The sequence below is a fragment of the Schistocerca serialis genome, chromosome 2 (assembly GCF_023864345.2).
Source record: "Schistocerca serialis cubense isolate TAMUIC-IGC-003099 chromosome 2, iqSchSeri2.2, whole genome shotgun sequence".
NCBI lineage: Eukaryota > Metazoa > Arthropoda > Insecta > Orthoptera > Acrididae > Schistocerca > Schistocerca serialis.
In genome coordinates this window covers 494,012,947-494,035,794 of record NC_064639.1, presented here as the reverse complement: position 1 = coordinate 494,035,794, position 22,848 = coordinate 494,012,947, and the positions used below count along the sequence as shown (strand labels likewise).

The 22,848-nt window shown below is 43.2% G+C and overlaps 1 protein-coding gene across 1 annotated transcript in view; it reads left to right on the top strand.

Moving 5' to 3' along the window:
• Nucleotides 1-1,659: 1,659 nt before the first annotated feature.
• LOC126457428 (uncharacterized) overlaps nt 1,660-22,848 on the top strand; it is a 43,730-nt gene continuing 22,541 nt past the window's right edge. The window contains exon 1 of the mRNA XM_050093698.1: nt 1,660-1,785. The gene's annotated coding sequence lies outside the window, so the exon portion shown is untranslated. The remainder of the gene's footprint in view (nt 1,786-22,848) is intronic.

Below are 22,848 nucleotides of genomic sequence, written 5' to 3'. Positions count from 1 at the left end.
ATGTAGGGTTTCAAAGGTATCGAATGAAGGGTGGAGCCACGGGTCGTAACACATCTGAAATGTAACGTCCACTGTTCAAAGTGCCGTCAATGCGAACAAGAGGTGACCGAGACGTGTAACCAGTGGCACCCCATAACATCACGCTGGGTGATAAGCAGTATGGCGATGGCGAATACACGCTTCCAATGTGCGTTCGCCGCGATGTCGGCAAACACGGATGCGACCATCATGATGCTGTAAACAGAACCTGGATTCATCCGAAAAAATGACGTTTTGCCATTCGTGCACCCAGGTTCGTTGTTGAGTACACCGTCTCAGGCACTCCTGTCTGTGATGCAGCGTCAAGGGTAACCGCAGCCATGGTCTCCGAGCTGATAGTTCATGCTGCTGCAAACGTCGTCGAACTGTTCGTGCAGATGGTTGTTGTCTTGCAAACGTCCCCATCTGTCGACTCAGGGATCGAGACGTGGCTGCACGATCCGTTACAGCCATACGGATAAGATGCCTGTCATCTCGACTGCTAGTGATACGAGGCCATTGGGATACACCACGGCGTTCCGTATTACCCTCCTGAACCCACCGATTCCATATTCTGCTAACAGTCATTGGATCTCGACCAGTGCGAGCAGCAATGTCGCGATACGATAAACCGCAATCGCGATAGGCTACAATCCGACCTTTATCAAAGTCGGAAACGTAATGGCACGCATTTCTCCTCCTTACACGGGGCATCACAACAACGTTTCACCGGGCAACGCCGGTCAACTGCTGTTTGTGTATGAGAAATCGGTTGGAAACTTTCCTCATGTCAGCACGTTGCAGGTGTCGCCACCGGCGCCAACCTTGTGTGAATGCTCTGAAAAGCTAATCATTTGCATATCACAGCATCCTCTCGCTGTCGGTTAAATTTCGCGTCTGTATCACGTCATATTCGTCTTGTAGCACTTTTAATGGCCAGTAGTGTATGTATGAACAAGCTTCACACCAATGAATACGCCTTCAATACGCAAACTCAAAACACAGAGTAATGCAACAACCCTCAGATGCGAAAGTACAGTCAAGCCGAAAGAGATCAGTATAGCGTCGTAGTGTCGCTCTTCCACTGCATTGAGTGAACCCAAACTCAAGGCACATGACTTATCCATATTGCCGTTTAGCACTCTTAACGGATGATTAACAATGCTGTGCAAAGTAACACAAGACGGAATGCAGGCGTATGGGTGAAGAGTGGAAATGCGTTATTGTTGTCAACATCAAGCAGCGTGAGAGAACTGACACGTTTCTCAGCAGACAAGACACACAGCGCGTCAGTCGCCATTCGCAGTATTTCGTACGTATTTTCAGTGCAATTCAGGTACAAAGTCAAATGTGGACAAGAAACAATACGAATTGCAACTGTTCTGTGATGAGCAACTGGAGACCACGGGTTCCGAGAGACCAAAATACTCAAAAACGATGCACGATCAGAACCCGACATTTTGTCGATAGAGCTCGTGTCACCTTGTATAGCTAAGCATTCTGAGGCATAATGACTTGTGAGGAACGTAACAACAGAAATTGATGTAGCAGGAATTAGGTGGGGAGGCTGACATCTGATCCACTTGTTGACCGCCGTGGCTGGAACTGGCGCGGGTCACGTGTCATCCAGCAATTGCGGCGGCCGCCCATTGCCTCGAGGTCAGCTGACGTCCGTCCGGCTCTCCGCAGAAGCCGCCAGTGCTGGTTTCTGCACGCTGCGCAGCGCTCGCTCCTCTCTCCTCGCCGACGGACTGCCGGCTGCCAGAGGTACGACGCCTTTAATCACAGTTTCTTCCTCGGTCTCTAGCAAGCAACGTATTGTGTCAGGCCGCTGTCTGTTTTTTATTGCTCTTGTCAAACTGCTGCAACTGCTTCTGTGTTTTTGCACGTTAGGAATGTGTGGGTACGTAATGTTTTACTGGTGGCTACTTTCAGATAAAGCACTCAGCACTAATTGTCATTAGCAACATCTTCCGATACGCCACATCATATAAAGAGTTTGAAAATACATCCAAAGGATATATTACGAAAAAAAGAGTGCTGGCGACTGACGAACGTCTGCAAACTTAACCGATATATTGAACTGAAACAATGAACTGAAAAATCGAATAGTAAAATACTAATATTTGTGTACATCAAATGTGGCTGACCTATTGTACTATCCCTTCCTCATCAAAATGGTACGTCCGACGTTATTCCATTATAACGCATTTTAGGCAATTCAGTACACAAGAATTGATGGCGATTCTTGAAATCTATCCCACGTGTGTGACTACCATTATTTTTAGATATGAATCTGGGACAACATTACTTAATTTCGGTCCTCAGTTCTGTACCTTGTTCAACCTATGAACATATAGGTCCTTGTCATCCAGACGAGGACTACTGCGCATGTTCTATTGTATCGCGGAATATTCTTCGTGGAACTGCTGGAATGTACAAAGCTGCAAGAAAGAAACTGGTACGTTCACGGACACAGGTCTTGCTCCTTTTACCGATGGAAGTTTTTTGTAGTAGTATTAGGAAACTTGTAGTTTTTATACTGAAAATTGTTTCTTGATTTCTAAGCTACTACAAGAGATATTTCCCTGTTTTTTACAAGGTATTCCCATCTCATTGCCTCATAATGTCTTGATGCACTTTAAATAATCGTTTTCTTGGTAGAAGGTTTGCGAGGAGAGTATTCGATTTAACTCATCACGAATTCTGAGCAAAACAGCAGACGAGGCGAAATTGAAAACACGGACAACTGGTTTATTATTCAAGTTAACTGCCATAAAATTTACAATCGTACATAACTGGACAAATTATTACATTATTATATCATACAAGACACCTGCCGCTCAAGATAAGAAGTTTACGTCACATAAATCATGATACGTTGCTGCTGAATGGATTCATCCAGTTTATTTACTTACTTGCGTTTTCCGTTGACATTGGTGAAAAACGTTGCAACATGCTAACCACTTATGTACCTTAATCTCAACGCTAAGTTAGTCCTTTATTTATTTTATTTTATTTATTTATTTTATTTTATTTTATTTTATTTATTTATTTAGTCCTTTATTTTATTTATTTAGTCCTTTATTTATTTTTCTACATATTTAATCTTACCTGCGTTCGTTCTCTATGTCTATCTTTCCCTCCCTCTTCCCCTCCCCCCTCTCTCTCTCCCTCCCCCTCCCCCTCATACACGAAGAGATAGAGAGAGAGAGAGAGAGAGAGAGAGAGAGAGAGAGAGAGACGTCATGTCATCGTGCATTAAAAAACTCTTCTCTGCTTCTGTGGAGTATTATCTATTACGACCTTGATATCAAGGAGTATGTGTTCAGCAATTTTTATAGTTTTTTTCCGTGCTGTTGTCTGAATGAGTGATGGACGGTAGAGCTAATATCTGTTTCCGGTATTATTTTTGTGAATGTTGTTGTTGTTTTTAAATCACTCTTGATTGTTGACAAGAGAATTTAAAGAAGGAAGGAAGCTTAGAGTTTAACTTCCCGTCGACAGCGCAGTCATTAGGAACAGAGCTCAAGATCGGATTAGTATCGATTGGAAAAGAAATTGGCCGTGCCCTTTGAAGGGAACCATCCGGACATTTGCCTTAATCACTACAGGGAAATCACGGAAATCCTAAATCTACATGGTCAGACGGGCATCTGAATCGGCATTCGCAGCGCCGACCACTGTTCTGCCTCGCTTGGTACCTGCTAAATAAAAAAATAAAAAAACTCTACGAGACGTTCTTGAGTGAACATCGCATATTACCTTTATTAGAGAAATCTGCGCAACAAGTACATAACTCCTCAGTGAGGAATCATCCCAGAATTTATACCGTAAGATATTAGAGAGTGAAAGTAGGAAAGGTAGTTCGATATTTTTGGTTCAAATGGCTCTGAGCACTATGGGACCCAACTGCTGAGGTCATAAGTCCCCTAGAACTTAGAACTACTTAAACCTAACTAACCTAAGGACAACACACACATCCATGCCCGAGGCAGGATTCGAACCTGCGACCGTAGCGGTCGCGCGGTTCCAGACTGTAGCGCCAGAACCGCTCGGCCACCAGCGGCCGGCTCGATATTTTTACCTCCAAAGTTGCTGAGCTTAGACTTTTAGGGTGATCTATAAGGTGAGACTTCCGGTTTAATTTGCTGTCGATACAATATTGTGTTTCATTAACTGATTTTCCTTACGTATTATTTTTAACAGTGTACTCAGGTCTTGTGCACACAGTATCACATACATTGTGTTTTGCGGCTGGTCCCGGCGGAGGTTCGAGTCCTCCCTCGGACATGGGTGTGTGTGTTTGTCCTTAGGATAATTTAGGTTAAGTAGGGACTGATGACCTTAGCAGTTAAGTCCCATAAGATTTCAAACACATTTGAACACTTTTGTGTTTTACCTACGTTCAGTGCTATCCTGTGTGCATGGAGCCAGTTATTAATTGTCAGCAACATATTAATAATTTTCATCTGTTGAAGTTTCTCCATTAGTCTTTACTATATCATACTTGACTCGTCAACAAAGAGCATGAATCCTGCTTCTAGGATGTATGATCGAAAGTCATCTACAGGAAACGAGAACAAGGGCAGATTCAATATCGAGCCCTTTGATACTCCTATAATGGTGACTTCTTCTCCTGAAGATCATGGTACGTTGTGTACACTTCTTGAGTTTCCTAACGTCACATTATACGTTGTTTTAGACAGGGTGGAAGTTAGTTAGCATCAAGATGTCTCGTACCATAATGTTTGAGCTCTCTGGGCGAATACTCTGAAATACACAATAAAATACATGCAACAATTAAGAGGAAATAATAACCAGCAATATTCTGTCGTTCAAATTTTGTATTGCCTGATTAGCAAAGTGAAAAGTGGCAGACTCTTTTGAAATTCAAATTCGGACTGACGACTGTTTTATTTAGACATCGTTGTGTTTTTGGCCTTGTGTACATAATCTATTCTATTACGTTAGAAATTAAGGTAAGCAGTGAGACTGGTCGGTGATTCGTAGTACATGTCTAAGTACCTTTCTTGTAAATAGGTCTGACAACAGCATCTTTCAGCCTGTCTGGGAAATGCACCCTGTGATAGTGATGAATTTCGTATGTGACTGGATCTATTATGTGTATGAAAACAGGATTTTAATAACTTACTTGAGATCTTATAAACACTGTGAGAGCGTTTTCTATTGTGGGTATTATTAAATTCTTAATTTATTTGAATGAGAACAGAGTAACTGCGATTTAGTTTTATGTATACAGTACTGGCATTTCTTCTTACATATATCGTACCGCCCTATCCCCTGAGTTGTCCACGCCAATCTTATGAGTTAACTGATTACTAAATATAATGGCTGTCGGACTCTAAAATTTATGTTTGACTGTCTTCTTCAGTTCCTCTTTGAACTATTGCCCGTAGAGAGTTAAATTTGTTATTTAAATAGTTATTTTCACACTGTGTGTAGGGAAACAATGTTTGTTGGCTTACGTTTCGGGATCTTTGGGCAACGTTAGTTTAATGACTTCTCTGAGGCCTCGTCAAGACGAATTCCGGGCTTGCAAATGGCCAACTGGAGTCGAACCCGCAATCACTGATTATACGAGGGTCACTCCAAAATAAATGCACACTATTTTTTTTTTTAATTCATTTTTTATTCTACATGTTTGAAAGTTCTACAGTATGTAGATACATCCTTCAGGAACAATATTTTCATTTCTCCACGTAATTTCCTTCCCTCTCAACTGCCTTACGCCATCTTGGAACCAGCGCCTGTATACCTGCACGGTAAAAAATTGTGGACCAACCTGTTGAATCCACTGTTTGGCAGCGTGCACAAGGGAGTCATCATCTTCAGACCTTGTTCCACTGAGAGAGTCTTTCAGTTTCCCAAAGACATCATAGTCACATGGAGCCAGGTCAGGACTGTAAGGCAGGTGTTTCACTGTTGTCATCCGAGTTTTGTGATCACTTTCATGGTCTTTTGACTGACAAGTGCCGTGCATTGTCGTGCAACAGCAAAACATCCTGCTTTTGCCGATATTGTCGAACACGACTCAGTCGAGCTTGAAGTTTCTTCAGTGTCGTCAAATATGCATAAGAACTTATGGTGGTTCCACTTGGCATGAAGTCCACAAGCAAGAGTCCTTCGGAATCGAGAAACACCGTAGTCGTAACTTTTCCAGCAGAAGGTGTGGTTTTGAATTTTTTTTTCTTGGTTGATGCCACTCCATTCATGCCTCTGGTGGAAAATGATGGAGCCATGTTTCATCACCTATCACAATTCTTCAAAGAAAGTCCTCTCCACCATTCTCGTACTGTTCCGAAAGTTCGCTGCATACCGTTTTTCTTATTTCTTTGTGAGCTACTGTCAAAATCCTGGGAACCGAACTTGCACAAACCTTTTCTAACGCCAACAATTTCAGTATTCTGCAAACACTTCCTTCCCCTATCCCAACGTAGCGTGACAATTCGTTCACTGTGATGCGTCTGTCAGCAGCCACCAATTCGTTAACTCTCTGCACATTGTCTGGAGTGTGTGCAGTACGAGGCCTGCCACTGCGAGGACAATCCTCAATATTGCCGTGCCCGCTTTCATCACGTAACCTGCTTGCCCACCGCATAACTGTACTGCAGCATCTCCATACACCTTTTTCAACCTCTTGTGGATGTTTCCCACTGTCTCGTTTTCACATCACAGGAATTGTATGACAGCACGTTGCTTCTGACGAACGTAAAGTGTAGCAGCCATCTTGAAGACATGCTGTGACAGCGCCACTCACGGGAATAGGTTGAACTAAATTTGAAAACAAGGGGGAAGGATGTATCTACACACTGTAAAACTTTCACACATGCAGAATGAAAACAGTATTTTTACAAAAATAGTGGCTCTGAGCACTATGCGACTTAACTTCTGAGGTCATCAGTCGCCTAGAACTTAGAACTAATTAAACGTAACCAACCCAAGGACATGACAGACATCGATGCCCGAGGCAGGATTCGAACCTGCGACCGTAGCGGTCACGTGGTTCCAGACTGAAGCGCCTAGAACCGCATGGCCACACCCGCCGGTAATACTGTGCATTTCTTTTAGAGTGACCCTCGTACACTGGCCAGTCACGTTAGTGTCACCACCTGTAAACATCCCGAATAGCCAACTTTTGCAGAGCGGACCACTGCGACGTATAAAAGGAAGAGAGCTGGTGAGGTTCTGGAAGGCACTAACTGGAATGTTGAGCGGTAATTGGAATTTGGTAAGTTCCTATGGGACCAAACTGCTGAGGTCATCGGTCCCTAAGCTTATACACTACTTATCCTAACTTTTTACTTACGCTAAGGACAACACACACACCCATGCCCGAGGGAGGACTCGAATCTCCGACGGGGGGAGTCGCGCAGACCGTGGCAAGGCGCCCGAGACCGCGCGGCTACCCCGCGCGGCCGAATATGCAGCGATGCAGACTCCAGTGTGGTGGTCAGCTGCGCTACGTTTCTCGGTTGCGGATCAATGGTGCGAACAGCCCGATAGATGTGGACCCAGAGAATCTCGATTAGGTTTAAATCCGCGGTGTTTTGTGGCCAGGGTAGTAAGGTAAATTCATCCAGGTCCTGCCGTTGTCCCGCTCGTGGGTGTCACCGTGCCGAGGAAGAACAAACTGCATGTAGATTGGAAATGGTCGCCAAGGATAGATGCATACTACTGTCGATCAACTGTACCTCCCAGAGTGACGAGATCACCCAGGGAACGCCACAAAAGCATTCCCCTGGTTATAGCATTCCCTCCGCCGGCTAGGACCCTTCCAAGGGTTGTTGTAGGGATTTGCTTTCCACCCGTGGAACACAAAACTTGATTCATCTGAAAAGGCCACTCAGTTGCTGAACAGTTGCATGTCTGTTCGCCGTCACACATCTCTACAGCCCTAGTTCACTCCTGTCGTCTATGGCCCGTGGTGCACCACGGCTGCGTTGGCTCCAGTTTTGGACGGCGCCAATTTTCCATGCACGGCATATTGTAACCATGGCTGGACGCGAACAGTTTATAGACTTAGCTGTTTCGGAAATGCTTCCACCATTGGCCCGAAAGTCAATGATCATGCCCTTTTAGAGATTAGATACGAGGTGTGTTTTTTAAGTACGTACCGTTTTGAAATTTAAAAAAAAAGACGTGCTAAGATATCTCAATAATTTTATTTTTACGTGAAATCTTGTACCTTAAAGTACTTTTCTACATAATTTCCGTCAATATTGAGGCACTTGTCACTCTTTTGACTTCTTCATCGTCTTGAAGGCGCTGTGTTTCTTCAAGTGCAGGAACAGATGGTAGTCACTGGGCGCAAGATCGCGGCTGTATGGAGGATGATCTAGAGTTTCCCATCGAAACGATGTGATGAGATCTTTGGTCTGATTCGCCAGATGCGGACGGGCATTGTCTTGCAGCAAAACGATGCCCTTGCTCAACTTCCATGGACTGTTGCTTTGATCCTGGTGTGACGTAGGCCACCCATGTTTCATCGCCCGTAACAGTTTGGCTTAAGAAATCATCACCGTCGTTTTGGTACCGCTCAAGGAAAGTCAGTGCACTGTCTAAACGTTTGGTTTTCGCACATCCGTCAACATTTTTGGTACCCAACGCGCGCACAATTTTCGCTAATTCAAGTGTTCAGTCACAATGCCACACAAAACACTACGAGAAACATTAGGAAAGTCATCCCGCAAGGACGAATTCGTAAAGCATCTGTTTACTCTCACCTTATTGTCCACTTCCTGCACCAAACCTCCATTAACGACCGAAGGACGCCTATTTCGTTGTTCATAAGGCACATTTGTGCGGCCATCCTTAAATGCTCTCACCCACTTTCTTACCATTCCATCATTCATAATGTTTTCTCCGTAAACTGCCCAGATCTCACAATGAATACCGATCGCTTTTAGGCTTTTAGCAGTAAGAAATCTGATAACAGGCCGTACTTCACAGTCGGCGGGACTCACCATTATCGGAGGCATCTTAAACAAGGAAGAATCAGACTGTAATGGCGTCAGTGCGTAGACTGTGGTACAGCCTCTCATGTAAAAATAAAATTATTGAGATATCTTAGCACGTCTTTTTTTAAATTTCAAAACTGTACTTACTTAGAAAACACACCACGTACATCGCTACGTTTCCGTGTTACGACAGTGAGACACTGTCATCCGCATCCTTCCTGACACCTCTGTATACCCCCCACTGCTAGTGCTGCCCAATGTCGTCTGTGTGTGGTTACTGCACGTTGACGTCGAACATAGGCGGTGGTCATATTAGCGTTAATAGGCCGTGTACTAAATGTATATAACTCGAAATATTTACAAATGCTGCACAAAACACAACCTCATGTCTGACTACAACAAAAACTGAATAAAATGGCGGCAGCTGCTTTGGCCGTTCTAATGCACGTTCCATCATGTGATTCAGAAATCAATCACTAGGTTGCAATACAGACGAAAAACATCACGAGCTCGTAGCTACACTATCCTCTATGTTCAACACCCTCCCCTATTATAAGACCAACTTCTCATTAACCTGTAACTTTGTTTAGTAGAAAAGATAATATTCCAATACTTAAAAATGTAGAGAATACACACTACTGGCCATTAAAATTGCTACACCACGAAGGTGACTTGCTACAGACGCGAAATTTAACCGACAGGAAGAAGATGCTGTGATATATAAATGATTAGCCTTTCAGAGCATTCACACAAGGTTGGCGTCGGTGGCGACACTTACAACGTGCTGACGTGAGGAAAGTTTCAAACAGATTTCTCATACACAAACAGCAGTTGACCGGCGTTGCCTGGTGAAACGTTGTTGTGATGCCTCGTGTAAGGAGGAGAAATGCGTACCATTACGTTTCCGACTTTGATAAAGGTCGGATTGTAGCCTATCGCGATTGCAGTTTATCGTATCGCGACATTGCTGCTCGCGTTGTTCGATATCCAATGACTGTTAGCAGAATATGGAATCGGTGGGTTCAGGAGGGTAATACGGAACGCCGGCTGGATCCCAACGGCCTCGTATCTCTTAGTAGTCGAGATGACAGGCATCTTATCCGCATGGCTGTAACGGATCGTGCAGCCACGTCTCGATCCCTGAGTCAACAGATGGGGACGTTTGCAAAACAACAACCATCTGCACGAACAGTTCGACGACGTTTGCAGCAGCATGGACTATCAGCACGGAGACCATGGCTGCGGTTACCCTTGACGCTGCATCACAGACAGGAGCGCCTAAGATGGTGTACTCAACGACGAACCTGGGTGCACGAATGGCAAAATGTAATTTTTTCGGATGAATCGCTCTGAACGCACAGTGGAAGCGTGTATTCGTCATCGCCATACTGGCGTATCATCCGGCGTGATGGTATGGGGTGTCATTGGTTACACATCTCGGTCGCCTCTTGTTCGTATTGATGACACTTTGAAAAGTGGACGTTACATTTCAGATTTGTTACGACCCGTGGCTCTACCCTTCATTCGATCACTGCGAAACCCTACATTTCAGCAGGATAATGCACGACCGCATGTTGCAGGTCCTGTAGGGGCCTTTTTGGATACCGCTGCCCTGGCCACCACATTCTCCAGATCTTTCACCGATTGAAAACGTCTTGTCAACGGTGGCCGAGCAACTGTCTCGTCGCAATACGCCAGTCACTAGTCTTGATGAACTGTGGTATCGTGTTGAAGCTGCATGGGCAACTGTACCTGTACACGCCATTCAAGCTCTGGTTGACTCAATACCCAGGCGTATGAAGGTCGTTATTACGACCAGAGGTCGTTGTTCTGGGTACTGATTTCTCAGGATCTATGCACCCAAATTGCGTGAAAATGTAATCACATGTCTGTTCTAGTATAATATATTTGTCCAATGAATACCCGTTTATCATCTGCATTTCTTCTAGGTGTAGCAATTATAATGGCCAGTAGTGTACTACTGATGATGATACCAAATTGTTAAAACGTGTTTCGACAAAAAAAAGTGTAATCGTTGTTTTAAGGTGATAATGAAAGTTAAAATACCGTGACTGTTTTAAAAATTAGATAGGTGTTTCAGAACACTATCAGTGACAAATGTTGTTGACTTGCTTAAATTATTTAATAAATCGACATGTCTCGAGTCTCAACCCTCATCTTCCGACTACAGTGACAATACCAAAAATCTTTAACAAAGTTAGAAGTAAATGCTGAATTTTTTCTTCGCTGTCTTGAAATGTGCTGGTCATCCTGCAGACAAAGAGAAGGACAGCCTAATGCGACACAATGGAAAACTTGGAAATTTGTGGTAAGATCCTGTGGGACGAAACTGCTGAGGTCATCGGTCCCTAAGCTTACACACTACTTAATCGAACTTAAACTAACTTACGCTAAGGACAACACACACACACCCATGCCCGAGGGAGGACTCGAACCTCCGAGAGGGGGGGGGGGGGGGGGGAGGAGCGCGAACCGTGACAAGGCTCCTAAGACCGCACGGCAAGTGACGAAATGTTATGTTCATTTGTTGGTTTGCTGTTCACATAAGTTTTTAAAATTGATCACTCACTTTGTTCATATGAAATGGCTGTCTTCTTCTGCTGTGTTCTGTTACCTCCTTTGATGCGGTTCCTTGTTTATAAACTTGCAAAGGACACTTAATACACGCAACCATAATCAATTCTACTGCGCAGTGGAAACAAACTGGCGGTCAAGACAAAGATTGATCCACTAAATTTCGGGTGTGTATCTGAATAAATTCCTGTGCACTCCCGAAATTTAATGGAGCAGTCATTGCGCTGCGAAACACGAAGGTGTAGAATAAAGTATGTGTTGATTTAACAACTGATTCGTCGACTCTGGCGTCAGCTGCACTTGCAATATGATGCGCACACCTAGATGACGCATCTCTGATGTTGACTGACGAAATGTATTACTGTAAGAGAGACCGTGACAGTTTGATACTAATAACGACAAAAATAATGCTATTGTAACACAGATTCATATATATTATTAATCACAATGGGTTAAGGATGAGTCCACCTTTTTGCTTGTACAAAATTATTGCTTTCCTTCCTTTAACAGGCAAGGACGCTTCACCACAGTTGTGGAACCCTCTGTGGGTTGTTTCCTTTTCTTTTCCTCTTATTTTGCATTGTGTGGGTCTTGTGGCTTCCAACAGAGATGAGCCACAGGTCTGAATTACTACACCATGCCATCATTGCTGTATTTGGCTTGTCCAGAGCTGTGGCTGGTTCGTATTTGTGTACCGAACGTGTTTTTGTTGTTTTATGTAGCTGGACTGAGATTTTCTCCTGCTCATTTGTAAACAGCGCGCCTCGTTAGGCTGTTGGAGTTTTGAGACATATTTCCCTGTACAAATTTAAGTTTCTGATGCGCTTTTCGACTCGATTATTAACCGTTAGGCTTTTTCTATTTTAACGGTATTGAACTGAAGAAGGTGAAGAAATGCGAGTTCTCGAAATATGTAATTTTGTTTAGTACTTTGTTTTCTTTTTCACTTCTGGCCAAGGCTGAATATGACCAGGTTTTAATGTACGAGCACGGTTACTGTTAGAGCATCAAAACCAATGGTGACGAGTGGCAGAAAGAAGAATAACTACTCGCTTTGCATCAAATTTAGGAACGATGCAGTAGTGGAACTAGGGAAACAATTCTCCTGTCTGGAAAGCAGGATTACAAAAGATGGGCGAAGTATTGAAGATATAAAAACCGGACTGGTAAAAGTAAATAACAGTTTTCCCAACAAAACAGATGCTGCTCTTAAGAGGTATTGAGATGGAGCTGAGGAAGAAGTTCTTCAAAGAGTTCGTTTGGGGCACAATGTTGTTTGGAAATGAGAAGTGGAACATCGGACGTCAATACAAGAAATTGGAATGATTTGGAATGTGCAAACCAAATTATAGAAGGAATTGGTTGTTGCAGTTACGTAAAGATGAGATTAGCATTAGCGCAAGAAAGGGAAAGATGGGGGGAAGCATGAAATTTGTCGAAATACTGACGTCAGAATCAGGTCTGTTATCAAGTTTTATACTCAGCTTGTTGTATGAGACATTATAGATTGTACACTTGAGTGCCAGAGGTGTACACTGTAGCTACAGTGTATTTCATTACGAAAGAGCAGACGCGTCGCCAGCCCTTCCAGCTTGAGTCGGCGTCTTTAAATCACCTTCCGGGGTTAAGCCAGTATCCACCAGGCTACATGCTGAGCCTGTTTGCATTTACACTTTTAGTTAATGAAGTGGTGAATTTAAGCAGATTGCGTCACAGCTTTCTGTTTCCAGGAAACTAATGTGCGTTACTAAAGATTATTGAGCCTTCCGCGTCTGTTTCGTTTGCTTAGAACGGTGCCGCTGTCTTACAGTAAATCTTCCGGGGTTCAGCGGAGACAAGAGCACGCTGTCAACTGTCAGAGGGTACACAGTGCTCAGGCTGATAACGCTGCTCGGCTCCTTAGTATAAGACAAAGACCGTTTGTTAGTGGCTGAAAACGGGATTGACCCCGCAGTGCGCGACTGCTGTTCGGCGAAAGCAGTAAAGCAAGACGCTCCGCATTTTTCCTGTAGTTCGACTTCATTTTCAGAGGTTAGTATTGTTTTTTTACTGCCGACTTCAACGAAGTGTCTCTAGAAGAGCAACTGATATGTTTCGGTAAACAGTGGGGTACTAGATCTTTGATTTTGTCTTTTGCAGTAGATGTAAAACTTTAATTCTGTCTGAACGCAGCCACGGACCACATAAAACATCCAGGAATGCCGAAATCTAATGTATTCTGACGGAAAAAAAAATCACAACACCAGTAAAGAGCTGAGCGACGTAAACGAAAGTTGGTAGGTGTGTTTCTACATCTGAAAGAATATGTCTGTCTGTTCAGATTTCGTGCCAGTCGCGTAAGAGTGCCGCTAGTAGCAATTCTGTGAGAATGCAAAATGTTCAAATGTGTGTGAAATCTTATGGGACTTAACTGCTAAGGTTATCAGTCCCTAAACTTACACACTACTTAACCTAAATTATCCTACGGACAGACACACACACCCATGCCCGAAGGAGAACTCGAACCTCCGCCGGGACCAGCCACACAGTCCATGACTGCAGCGCCTTACGCCGGCCGAGGTGGCCGAGCGGTTCTAGGCGCTATAGTCTGGAACCGAGCGAGCACTACTGTCGCAAGTTCGAATCCTGCCCAGGGCATGTATGTGTGTGATGTCCTTAGGTTAGTTAGGTTTAAGTACTTCTAAGTTCTAGGGGACTGGGGGACTGATGACCTCAGAAGTTAAGTCCCATAGTGCTCAGAGCCATTTGAACATTTTTTTTTTTTTTTTTTTTGCAGCACCTGAGACCGCTCGGCTAATCCCGCGCGGCTATGAGGATGCTATTCAAGTTGGCTTTAAATACGCGCTGTGATGGTCGTAAGCGTTACTTATTTTTGTGATTTGACGTGGTGAGTCGATATTAGCCAAAGACATCACTATTAACACCTTACTGTCTTTAAACGAGGTCGTGTGATAGGGCTACGAGAAGCAGGAAATTCCTTCTGTGACACTGCAGGGAGACTAGCAGGCATGCGGCCTGTGTACTTGACTGCTAACAGAGTGACCAAAAGAATGTACGTACATCCATAGTTGAAATGGAGGACAGTGGGGCGTCAGCTGGTAGAAGTTTATATTAAAGACGAAGAAATTCCTCCAGATGTACTTAACATGCCGATTTTATTTTGGCAACTAGTTTCAACCGTGTAACAACGTCAACTTCAGGCCCATACACTTGTTGACGTCAACTGCGTGGAGCTGATACTCGAAGTCATTGGTGAGATACGGATGTGCTCCCAAACACATGGGAGCACGTCCGTATCTGACCATGGCCCAAACACTTGTTTACGTCAGCTGCACGTCAACAATTGTATGGGCCTGAAGATGACGTTGTTACAACGTTGAAACTAGTTGCCAAAATAAAATCGACACCTTAAATACAGCTGGAGGAATTTCTTCATTTTTAATACAAGAACGTACAGTCGCAACGAGACTGGACTTCGGACTGCCACGTGGCGCTACCGAGAAGGAAGCCCACCGTGTTCTGTGTGTGATTGTGACACATAGCACTGCATCTGGAGCAGCAAATTGAGCAGCAGTTGGCATCAGAGGGTCACAACGAACTGTTACAAATCAGCTACTTCAAGAACATTTCGAGCCAGACGCCCAGTAGCGTGCATTCCACTGACCCTAAACCATCGTCATTTGCGACTTCAGAGGTGTCAATCGAGAGTTCGTTAGCGGGCAGAGTGGAAGTCTGTTGTTTTTTCCGATGAAAGCTGGTTGTCTGGGTGCCAGCGATGGGTGTGTATTGATTAGGAGGAGGCCAGTTCAGGGCCTGCAACAACCCTAGATCTACACCTGGAGTTATGTTCTGGGGTGATATTTCGTACGACACCAGAAGCGCTCTCGTGGTTATCCCACACATGCTGATTGAAAAATTGTACTTCTGTTTGATTATTCGATCTGTTGTGCTGCCATTTGTGAATATCATTCCAGGGGTGTTTTCCAGCAGGATAACGCTCGTCCACATACCTCTTCTTGTAACCAAACGTGCACTACAGAGTATCGACATGTTGCTATGGCCTGCTGCATCAATAGATCCGTCTCCAATCGAGCGCATATGCGACAGCATTGGACCACTTCTCCAGCTTCATCCACAAAGAACTTTGACTGTCCCTGCACTGACCGACCATGTGTAACAGTAGCGATCACCATCGTACAAAGTGACATCCGGCATCTGTACATCAAAATGCATATACATTTGCTTGCTTGCATTCAACATTCTGGTGGTTAAACCGGCTATTAATTACCAGCATTTCATATCTTCAGTGGCCTGTCTCGTGCTTACATTAACTTGTGATCCTGCAGTGTTGATCACTTATATTTTTTATTTTTTTTGTTGAGAATTTTTTCAGGCAGTGTGTTTAGAAATGAACACATTGTGAATACGCTATGAGGACAGTTTGAACTGTAAACCTACCGTTTTTAAGAGGTTTTGCGGGTTGGCTTGTGGAAACTCTACATCTACATCTACATCCATACTCCGCAAGCCATCTGACGGTGTGTGGCGGAGGGTACCTTGAGTACCTCTATCGGTTCTCCCTTCTACTCCAGTCTCGTATTGTTCGTGGAAAGAAGGATTGTCGGTATGCCTCTGTGTGGGCTCTATCTCTCTGATTTTATCCTCATGGTCTCTTCGCGAGATATACGTAGGAGGGAGCAATATACTGCTTGACTCTTCGGTGAAGGTATGTTCTCGAAGGTATGTTCTCCGTAACGCTTTCGCGATTACTAAATGATCCTGTAACGAAGCGCGCTGCTCTCCGTTGGATCTTCTCTATATCTTCTATCAACCCTATCTGGTACGGATTCCACACTGCTGAGCAGTATTCAAGCAGTGGGCGAACAAGCGTACTGTAACCTACTTCCTTTGTTTTCGGATTGCATTTCCTTAGGAATCTTCCAATGAATCTCAGTCTGGCATCTGCTTTACCGACGATCAACATTATATGATCATTCCATTTTAAATCACTCCTAATGCGTACTCCCAGATAATTAATGGTATTAACTGCTTCCAGTTGCTGACCTGCTATTTTGCAGCTAAATGATAAAGGATCTATCTTTCTGTGTATTCGCAGCACATTACACTTGTCAACATTGAGATTCAATTGCCATTCCCTGCACCATGCGTAAATTCGCTGCAGATCCTCCTGCAATTCAGTACAATTTTCCATTATTACAACCTCTCGATACACCACAGCATCATCCGTAAAAAAGCCTCAATGAACTTCCGATATCATCCACAGAGTCATTTATGTATATTGTGAATAGCAACGGTCCTATGACACTCCCCTGCGGCACACCTGAAATCACTCTTACTTCGGAAGACTTCTCTCCATTGAGAATGACATGCTGCGTCCTGTTATCTAGGAACTCCTCAATCCAATCACACAGTTGGTCTGATAGTCCATATGCTCTTACTTTGTTCATTAAACGACTGTGGGGAACTGTATCGAACGCCTTGCGGAAGTCAAGAAACACGGCATCTACCTGTGAACCCGTGTCTATGGCCCTCTGAGTCTCGTGGACGAGCTGACGAGCTGGGTTTCACATGACCGTCTTTTTCGAAACCCATGCTGATTCCTACAGAGTAGATTTCTTGTCTCCAGAAAAGTCATTATACTCGAACACAATACGTGTTCCAAAATTCTACAACTGATCGACGTTAGAGATATAGGTCTATAGTTCTGCACATCTGCTCGACGTCCCTTCTTGAAAACGGGGATAACCTGTGCCCTTTTCCAATCCTTTGGAACGCTACGCTCTTCTAGAGACCTACGGTACACCGCTGCAAGAAGGGGGGCAAGTTCCTTCGCGTACTCTGTGTAAAATTGAACTTGTATCCCATCAGGTCCAGAGGCCATTCCTCTTTTGAGCGATTTTAATTGTTTCTCTATCCCTCTGTCGTCTATTTCGATATCTACCATTTTGTCATCTGTGCGACAATCTAGAGAAGGAACTACAGTGCAATCTTCCTCTGTGAAACAACTTTGGAAAAAGACATTTAGTATTTCGGCCTTTAGTCTGTCATCCTCTGTTTCAGTACCATTTTGGTCACAGAGTGTCTGGACATTTTGTTTTGACCCACCTACCGCTTTGACATAAGACCAAAATTTCTTAGGTTTTTCTGCCAAGTCAGTACATAGAACTTTACTTTCGAATTCATTGAACGCCTCTCGCATAGCCCTCCTCACACTACATTTCGCTTCGCGTAATTTTTGTTTGTCTGCAAGGCTTTGGGTATGTTTATGTTTGCTGTGAAGTTCCCTTTGCTTCCGCAGCAGTTTTCTAACTCGGTTGTTGTACCACGGTGGCTCTTTTCCATCTCTTACAATCTTGCTTGGCACATACTCATCTAACGCATTATGTACGACGGTTTTGAACTTTGTCCACTGATCCTCAACACTACCTGTACTTGAGACAAAAGTTTTGTGTTGAGCCAACAGGTACTCTGAAATCTACTTTTTGTCACTTTTTCTAAACAGAAAAATCTTCCTACCCTTTTTAATATTCCTATTTACGGCTGAAATCATCTATGCCGTAACCGCTTTATGATCGCTGATTCCCTGTTCTGCGTTAACTTTATCAAATAGTTCGGGTCTGTTTGTCACCAGAAGGTCTAATATGTTATCGCCACTAGTCGGTTCTCTGTTTAACTGCTCAAGGTAGTTTTCACATAAAGCACTTAAAAAAATTTCACTGGATTCTTTGTCCCTGCCACCCGTTATGAACGTCTGAGTCTCCCAGTCTATATCCGGCAAATTAAAATCTCCACCCAGAACTATAACATGGTGGGGAAATCTACTCGAAATATTTTCCAAATTATCCTTCAGGTGCTCAGCCACAAAAGCTGCTGAGCCAGGGGGCTTATAGAGACATCCAATTACCATGTCTCAGCCTGCTTTAACCGTGACCTTCACCCAAATCATTTCACATTTCGGATCTCCGTCAATTTCCTTCGATACTATTGCAACAAAAGTGCAGCCAGTGAATTGTTGTCATTGTAAAGACTTGTTATACCATCACCTTCAACGATTCACTACTCGCAACCAAATAAGTCAGGGGAGACAATTGAATTCTGACCTACTTTTTTTTTGCATCGATTCCCAAGTAATTCTAGGTATTTATTGCAATCCATTTTAAGACAGGCTTATCGTTAGTAGTCATACTATCCAGACACACAGACTAAATCCTCATATTTTCGCATAAAGACCGCATCAAAGTCAGATATTCTCAACAAACGTTTGGACGAGAATTTTAGAAGCATTGTTGCTGGATCACTGGATCTTTCTGTACATCTAATAGGTGATAACCAGTAAAACCCAGATTCTTTAAAGAATCGAACTCCCATGCATAAAAGAGCTTCAAACTTCTAATTACCTTACAAATGAGTTAATATGCTAAATACTTGACGTTAAACATGTAAGGAAGGAAGAAGTTTAAAAAAGGTCTCAAATTAGGTTTAAAGTTTGTTACAAGTCGGTATGTGCTCTCATTATCAAGCACTGGATGAGTATGGTCTGGGTAATTTGTGCTCCGTTTCAAGCAATTGCTAGGTTTCCACGCTTCTCAATGTTTATAATATCGTATCCCCTGAACTACAGGGTGTTACAAAAAGGTGCTGCCAAACTTTCAGGAAACATTCCTTGCACACAAATAAAGAAAAGATGTTATGTGGACATGTGTCCGGAAACGCTTAATTTCCATGTTAGAGCTCATTTTAGTTTCGTCAGTATGTACTGTACTTCCTCGATTCACCGCCACTTGGCCCAATTGAAGGAAGGTAATGTTGACTTCGGTGCTTGTGTTGACATGCGACTCATTGCTCTACAGTACTAGCATCAAGCACATCAGTACGTAGTATCAACAGGTTAGTGTTCATCACGAACGTGGTTTTGCAGTCAGTGCAATGTTTACAAATGCGGAGTTGGCAGATGCCAATTTGATGTATGGATTAGCACGGGGCAATAGCCGTGGCGCGGTACGTTTGTATCGAGACAGATTTCCAGAACGAAGATGTCCAGACAGGAAGACGTTCGAAGCAATTGATCGGCGTCTTAGGGAGCACGGAACATTCCAGTCTATGACTCGCGACTAGGGAAGATCTAGAACGACGAGGACACCTGCAATAGACGAGGCAATTCTTCGTGCAGTTGACCCTAACGTCAGCGTCAGAGAAGTTGCTGCTGTACAAGGTAACGTTGACCACGTCACTGTATGGAGAGTGCTACGGGAGAACCAGTTGTTTCCGTGCCATGTACAACGTGTGCAGGCACTATCAGCAGCTGATTGGCCTCCACGGGTACACTTCTGCGAATGGTTCATCCAACAATGTGTCAATCCTCATTTCAGTGCAAATGTTCTCTTTACGGATTAGGCTTCATTCTAAAGTGTTCAAATTGTAAATTTTCACAATCAACATGTGTTGGCTGACGAGAATCCGCACGCAATTGCGCAATCACGTCACCAACACACATTTTCTGTGAACGTTTGGGCAGGCATTGTTGGTGATGTCTTGATTGGACCCCATGTTCTTCCACCTACGCTCAATGGAGCACGTTATCATGATTTCATACGGGATACTCCACCTGTGCAGTTAGAACATATGCCTTTACAAGTACGACACAACATGTGGTTCATGCACGATGGATCCCCTGCACATTTCAGTCGAAGTGTTCGTACGCTTCTCAACAACAGATTCGGTGACCGATGGATTGGTAGAGGCGGACCAATTCCATGGCCTCCACGCTCCCCTGACCTCAACCCTCTTGACTTTCATTAATGGGGGCATTTGAAAACTCTTGTCTACGCAACCCCGGCACCAAATGTAGAGACTCTTCGTGCTCGTATTGTGGACGGCTGTGATACAATACGCCATTCTCCAGTCTGCATTAGCGCATCGGGGATTCCATGTGACGGAGGGTGGATGCATGTATCCTCGCTAACGGAGGACATTTTGAACATTTCCTGTAACAAAGTGTTTGATGTCACGCTGGTACGTTCTGTTGTTTTGTGTTTCCATTCCATGATTAATGTGATTTGAAGAGAAGTAATAAAATGAGCTCTAACATGAAAAGTAAGCGTTTCCGGACACATTTCCACATAACATATTTTCTTTCTTTGTGTGTGAGGAATGTTTCCTGAAAGTTTGGCCGTACCTTTTTGTAACACCCTGTATGTAATTTTGTAGGCACCTTTATTGGTGCATGTCGATCCTGCTAGGAAACTATATTTCGAATGTAGTTAATAGTAAAGAAGTAAGAAATTACAAAGCCACACTTCATGCTGCCTTTTTACTGCGTGGAGAGCGAAAAATGTAGTAAGCGATAAACTTTTTTCCTTTCATCAGCGCGGTTCCGGACTGAACGGCCTAGAACCGCTGGGCCACAGCGGCCGGCTAGTCGTTTCTCCACAAATAGCTCCGTAGCATGTCAGAAACAGTGTATCCAATTTTCGGAAGTTAATTCGTGCAACAAATTATATAAAAGCCATATTGTTTCAACGATTGCGCGGTGCCACGCCCCCTTTTGTGATCCATCGTTAGATTTGCATTTACAGAAAGGTATCTGCATTTTCAGTGATTAACGTCGACCGTCAGTGTTCTTCTTGAGCAATTAAACTTCGGTTAAACGTCTGTTACAGTAAAAATTCGATAAGTCTGGTGTATACAACGGCTTTTTCTCCGAAACTGAACTTACGTCACCATCATTGGACCTGCTTATAGAAAAATGCAGATCCTGGAAATAATTAAAAACAGTGTAATGATGCAACATTAATGTCAAGAAATACAGAAAAAAGTGAATACATAGGTATAATTAGGCCTATTGTGGCCTATTACAATTCCTGTCATTTTCTAGGTCTGCCAGGAACGCTTTTCCTTAAAAATCTTTCTCTGACATGGTAGTCTTTCTATATTTATTTTTTGTAAACGTTCATTCTATTTCTTTTTGTCTTCGATCAGTTTTTCTCTCACCGTCAAAATTTTCAATTCCTTTCAAATATTATCATTTCGTACTGTATTTGTTCTTTTGCGTCCCTCCATTTCTCTATGAAATTTCATTTATACTAATTATACTTGATTTTCTTGTCATTTATTCAGTAAGCACGATTGAAATCCATATAATAGGGTTGGAAACATGGCTGTTTTGTAAAATTTCAGTCATGTTTGTTTCTGTCTTTTATGCCCAAAATATATATTGATTTGCCACAAACACACTCAGCTCTACTAAACTTAATCTTTACATCTCCTTTGTATTCATTTGATATTTTACAACCAAGATAGTTAAAATATTTTAGATGTTCTATTGTTTCCTCTTCTAATGACTATCATCCATCTTCATGGCCACAAATGTTTACACCTCTCTTTTAAGCGTGGGGTACCTAGTCAGCTTCCGGCCAACATTTTTTTCAATCCAGGTGTTGGTCGCTGCTTTAAAATAAGTTTTGAGTGGGGCGACGAATGACTTACCAAGAGGCTGGAGAGCATGTGTAGTATGAGGGCGTAAACGGAGCAATGAAACATTTGCAGCTTCTGCTAGTTCAAGGAGCGCGATTGATGTGACATGCGAACAATGTCCACCGAGAATTAAAACGTTATGCCCTTTCGCTTTCCGGAAAAGAAACACATTCTTAAACCACTTAAGAATTATTTATTTGTTTATATAAGCAGATTTTTCGTTCATATAGACTTTGGAGCCGTTAAGAAGTCCATCTTGGAAATCAGGCATTAAATAGATTAAAGATGAAGGAAGAAATCTTCCTTCTGTAGAGCAGCATGCCACCAAGCTTACAGTCTCTCCATTTTCTCCGATTGTAACTTTATTAACTACCTTTTCTCCTTTCCTTGCTACAATTTTTCCTACTTCATTTATTAGTTGGATCCCACTTTCATCAACATTAAAAACCTTTTGAGGCTTATCCCTCCTCAATCAGTTCATAAAAATCATTTGCTGCTTCTCTAGTGAGCTCTATTGCCGTTGCCATTGACAAGCCCTCAGCCTTTCTAATAGATAGATCAGGGTAACGACGCACAAAGCTTGTAAGCCAATCGTATCCTGCCGTCTTTCTATCGTTATTAAACATACCTTCAGTTTTTAAGGCGACCACAAATTCATATGCCATTCTTCTCACTGCCGTCTGGTCCGGACAAAATCCAGCATCACCAAGTTCCTTGATGTGTCTGACAAGCGTCTCTTCATTTTCAGGTCCAAGACTAC